Raw genomic sequence first — 6,068 nt, forward strand, 5'->3', positions numbered from 1 at the left:
GCCACGTGTTTTAAGGATTTACATTTAGTTCGGATTTCTGTTAAAACTAGTGTTAGTTTAAAATAATTTGTTAATGAAAATTATTAAATGATACTAAAACATAAGCTTTGGCAAAATAAAAACGTCTAGGCAATATACTGGTAATAATTTTAGCTATTCAACTTACACAAAATGTGGACATAATGCCGTATATGTACCCTCAAAATTTCGACTCCACAATTATATAATAAATCAACTAGATGTGACATCCTAAACGGCTCCATATCAGTTTCATATGCAAAGAAAGTGGATATATAGTTTATATCGTTTTATACAAATACACCAATATCATGTCATGATACAATTTTAAGGAATTATTCTCTGGAGGTTGTGCTGTTACACAGATTGTGCTTGTTCTCTGTATAATTTCTCCCCCAAAAAATAAGAACAGTGTTTGAACCAAGATGTATATTCAATTTTATCTTGGGAATATTAATTGATAAGATAAACAGATGTTTTAGATTTTGGTGTTGTATGAAATAGCTTCATACATTTATGACCAATATTAAGAATAGGGCTGTCAAATACGAAGTGTTACATTTTTGACAATGAAAAATAATTGAGGCATATGGGAAATTAATTGAAGTTTGCATACATCTGGCAACTATGACACGTTTAGAGACAGTTTAAATAAATTGTTGGGGTAGAAACAGCCGTACTGCAAGATATCTTTATCAAAACATTTGCATTTTCAGCAATATAGGAAGCAATTTATTATTCAGGGCTGCCAATTCTGATCATTCTTATTCATCAGGCTCACCAACATTGTGCAATGTGAAACACGAAATTTGTAACATCAGAATTGTTCAAGCATTCCGAAAAGTGATATCCACATACGTAGTACGCCGAGAACGTAAATGTGTAAAGTCAAACATTTGTCTAAGCACACGGCTGTAATCCATTTTAAAACCGCACAATCTTCCTGCGAGAACTAGCACCCACACCCAATGCTCCATGGTCATATCTCTTGAACTGTCCTGTTCTCTTTATGCTTCCGCTACATTGCTCTAACCATACTAGTTCGTGTTATTCACTGGAGATACCAAAGATACCACGCATAACTGTCCGCTCATGTATGGGAGAATTGGGTGAAGAAATATGGGATAAACAGGTATGGAGTACATATACACTTAAGGATTAGTGTGTAGTTATTTTGACCTATTATTATACCTATGAGATATGCATTACTTTTGGACTTATGCGTAATGCGATACTGGACACTGAATGTACTATGCAGAATCTTCGATGTTCGTTGTTCTACAATAATTGTTTCATATCTAATATTAAACACTATGCTCGTTTCCCTTTTTTCTACATTGAGGAATTTATATAACAATTATTTTCGATTTTTTTCAGAGCAGCAAAATGATAAAGGTACGTCACCATCAACTGTACAATTGGCTTCAATAATTCCCTAAAAAACTGATACATATCTGAGTTTTTGGGATTACGAGGAAGCTAATTAAATATGTTCCATGTAATCATTCATATTTATGTTTTACCAAATATATCTGTTCAACGTGTTTTCATGGTGTGTTTTGATTCACATTTTCTCCGGAACCTATAATTAAGTAATTTCCATTACTCTCTTATATCAAAACACGAATTATCCGCTCTCTAGTTAAAAAAAAAAAAAAAAAAAAAAAAAAAAAAAAAAAAAAAAAAAAAAAAATCCAATTTTATTTGACACGATTTGAAAGCCAATGATTGGTTTTCAGTTTACCTGAGTATGCAATAAAAATGGTAATTAAGTGCACGATGTTCATATTAAGAGACAGGTGTTTGCCACTAATAACGATCTTGATATCTTTAACATAAACACCAGTGGGTAACCATGCTCAGTTACCGCCGTGTTCGCCAAGTATCATGTACACACGCCAATAATAGTACAAAAAAAAAAAAAAAAAAAAAAAAAAAAAAAAAAAAAAAAAAAAAAAAAGCAAAATGAACTTGTGTTGAGGAAAACAAGTGTGCTGTAAGCTATCTGTAAATGTCGATTGTCGTATAGGTATACACGTCACTAGAGGCCCTTTTTTTATAGCATCCCGATAACCCTAACACTTTGATTCATTATTTCAAGTTGTATGATGGTCGCTACAAAAAACATTTTTTTTTTTTCATATCACTTAAAATGACAGTAGAAAACTATTAAAGTACATTAAATGCTACTATGATTTTTAATTACGAGCAAAACATTGTGGAAGATTCAAATAAAATGGGAAAAGTACCTGCATACTCTGCAACTTATATTGTTTATACACGCCACTCTTCGCTTTGCAAGGCCGTGGAAAGTTTAAATGTATTTCTCAGCTTCCGATCAAAATATTTTCTATAAATTACATACCTTATACTTTATATGAAAAGTGGAAGTTGCATAAGGTTTTGCATCTTATCGTATATACTGCGAGTGAATTCCAGGTCCAAATTAGACATCTGGGGCATTTACTTGGTGTATTGTTTGAAGTATATCAACAAATTATGATACACAGCATTTTCTTTTATATTTTTTGAGCTTGCAAGGTTATATCATAGTCGCACAGAATGATTTTGAAATCATTCATCCCACCGAAGTCAATACCATGTTATATGACTCGGACACGTTAGAAATTCTTACCACGTTCCAGCGACCGTCATGGTTGGCTTTAAATCATACCCATATAAAGTGAACGTTTATTTGATGTACTCCTAAAAAGGCACAGACACGTTTTATGCACCTTCGCAATGAAAAGTCTTATCAAGCAACTTACGATGCCCTTTGTAATTAATGAGAATATAAATCTGAGACTACGTGAAATAAATCTGAAAAATATCAAACCGTATCAAGTTGAAGACATACACTTTGAGACAAACGTAAAAAAAAACAAAAAAAAAAAAAAATTCAACAGGTTCCAATAATGTACGCACAAAGGACAAACATGTATCAGGGTGTATCAAAATGTTTGCAGTTTCGGAAATGTTTAAAAAAAGGCCTTAGGTAAGACAAGCACAATTGCTCAAACTAATGCACAATTACAGTAAAAGTGGAGTAAAAAAGCGAAACATGAAAGATAAGTCAGGCAGTTATTTTGAGTGTGTTTTGTTTTAATGGAAAACATCTGTGCGTTATAACCAGTGTGTATGAAAGTTGATCTTGTTATTGGTAAATAATGTCAGTAACAAGCACACCTGCTCACAGACAAGCACACAATTGTAACAAAAGATGTTTGTGTGAAAGTTTGTGTACGTGTGTGTTCGTATATATGTGTGTTTGTGTAAGTGTGTTTGTGTATGTGTGTGTTTGTGTACGTGTGTGTCTGTATGTGTGTGTGTTTGTGTACGTGTGTGTGTTTGTGTATGTGCGTGTGTTTGTGTACACATGTGTTTGTGTACGTGTGTGTTTCTGTATGTGTTGTGTTTGCGAGTCTTGTTTGTGAATATTTGTGGTAGTGTACGAGATGAATAGACATACAGGTAGGCAGATAAATACATAAATGGCGTTTTAAGTAAATAGAGCGAAATGGACAAAGAACCTCAAACCCTATATGTGAAACGTGATCTTGTAAGTGATCATTTTTCTATATCTTTTCGCTCATCCTGGACATAGACTCGATAGTTTCCATACCCGGACCATTTGCGCTGAAGGAAATTTTATACTGATAATCATCCCATATCAGTCATTGGAAAAGGGGCACTTCCACATTCATTTTCAGGAATGTAATTATGCAGAGACTCGTCTAATGCATTTCTACATTGTTACTACTTTTATAGTTGTCGAAATGTTTACTGCAAGAGCTGCCTTTTTTCATCAGTGATAAAGATTGGATAATTAATCAAATCGTCAATTGCATAGACAGATAAGGCCAAGAGCAGGTATCATCCAAGAGGCTGAAGGAATATGCAAAACACACATGGATTTGCATTAATTAGGAGATTCAGAATGGTGTAGCACATCGTGCGTCTTTCGGAAGTGACGTCTTTGCAACATTAAAAAAAAGAAATGAAATACTTTGAGAGAATAATGTATAGCTTTCTAGAGAGGAGCCTAGAGGAATGTCATAGTTGCTTCATATCGCCTTTCTGCTTCATTTTATGTTTATATAATGCTCAATATGCTTGAAGACGCTTACTGTAAAATTGTCATACTGTTCCAATAAAATAAATAAGCACATTAAACTTTCCTTCAGTTCTTAATGATAAAAAAACGGATGTATAACGATTAGCTATGCCCCAAGTTATGTAGTTTTAAGTTCTAGACTGTCTAGTTAATTTCACAGTATTTTGAGTTCGCTTCCCACCTCGAAACTTACTCGACTGTTTCCTATCAGGACTTAAACCTAGGTATAATCTCTCTCTGGATTTATCATCTAAAATTATCCGAATTTAGAGCTTCGTTTGTGCATTCCCACCTCGAAACTTACTCGACTGTTTCCTATCAGGACTTAAACCTAGGTATAATCTCTCTCTGGATTTATCATCTAAAATTATCCGAATTTAGAGCTTCGTTTGTGCATTCCGTTACGAGTCCACTTTTTCAAGCAAAATATAAATACTTTTCTCCACTTTCTTTTGCTCTGAAGCTTCAACATTTACTGCATATTCACCGGTACTGCAATCTTAATATTGTTTGGGTTTCTTGTTATTATCCTCATCATTATTGTATTATAATTGTAATTATAATTACTATCATTTCCATCCTTTTAGTTATTCTCGTTACAGCTTCACACAGACGTCATCTCTATATTTGTGTTTCCTTCGATAACTATAAAATAAACATAACCTCAGAATGCAAATACCCAGCTCTTGATCATATGCTAATTACTTTTAAGCTAATCAAACCCAAAAGAAGCATAAAACGAAAATCATCTCAAAAACTTTTTTTCCCCCTCTCCCTCCTCGACGCAATTAGTCTTAACTTGCCACTAAGTTTGGTCGATTACGCTCACCCTTACCTTCAGCATTGCACACATTAAATTCATTAAGATATACAAATACAATAGGGATTATTGCTGTACCTGACTTTCACCGTTAGCGATCGCACAAAATTACACTGTGGAAGAGGCGACCGACCGGTCCTCGGGGCGGATCGAACACAAGTGTCTTCACACAGAAAAAGCTTACACTCCTCTCTCGTGCTATTTGTGGAAACTTTGGATACAGGTGTTGGTAAATAACAATGAAATATATAACAGTGCTTCTATATAGCACATTTTTTTCAGGGAGCGTGGTAAATGAATGTAAAATGTATTTTTGCCTCTAATGAGTTTGTTCCATTGCATTAATATGTATATTTTTAGCTGTCGAAACATAAGCCAGAGCGTTATCAAAGTGGGAAATTTCGTATGGTAACTTTATGAAAATAAATCCATCCTCTTTAAACTCTACTAATACAATTATATAATATATTTAATCACACAGTTCACCTCTAAGGAACTAATCCCATCCATTATTCTTTAAGATCATACGTACGATTTTACGGCAATATTTCAACCGGGTGAATACCATTGTTTTCCCTTGATATGCTGGGTAACGAGCCTTTCCCTGATTCTATAAAAAAAAAAAAAAAAAAAAAAAAAAACGAACAAACGGAAACCACTCTAGATAGAAACAAGGATGTTGTAACAATGCAACAACGAATTCATACTTTTTCCTTGCATATTTTAGAAAATAAGGATAAAATCTGCCATACAGATGGTATATGACAAGTTCATAGAAGACTGGTAGTGTTGGTGATCATAAATGCATGAATAAGCTACACGTATGTACTGTAGAGACCGTTAATGTTGTTTATATTGCTATTTGAAAGTCTTAAAATCTCTCAGTAACCATTAATACTCTTTAACATTTAGAGGAGCTCGTATATAACCATATCTGAGTCTTTGTGTAGTTGTGGTTGCGTTTTATCTTTTACAATAAGATAATGGTAAATGGAACGCCACTAGTAAGATAAAAAAAAAATATATAAATATATTTTAAATGTGCATGAGAAAAAAAAGTGTGTCTGTCTATCTAGGTTGGTTTGTGCTATAAATTTCCATTATCAGGAAAACGTT

General features: G+C 33.6%; 1 protein-coding gene across 1 annotated transcript in view; it reads right to left on the bottom strand.

The window, feature by feature from the left end:
• Positions 1 to 5,168, bottom strand: part of LOC125032951 — an 11,151-nt gene extending 5,983 nt beyond the window's left edge. The window contains exon 1 of the mRNA XM_047624357.1: positions 5,031 to 5,168. The gene's annotated coding sequence lies outside the window, so the exon portion shown is untranslated. The remainder of the gene's footprint in view (positions 1 to 5,030) is intronic.
• Between the last annotated feature and the right edge of the window lie 900 nt (positions 5,169 to 6,068).

Source organism: Penaeus chinensis, chromosome 15 (assembly GCF_019202785.1).
Source record: "Penaeus chinensis breed Huanghai No. 1 chromosome 15, ASM1920278v2, whole genome shotgun sequence".
Lineage (NCBI taxonomy): Eukaryota > Metazoa > Arthropoda > Malacostraca > Decapoda > Penaeidae > Penaeus > Penaeus chinensis.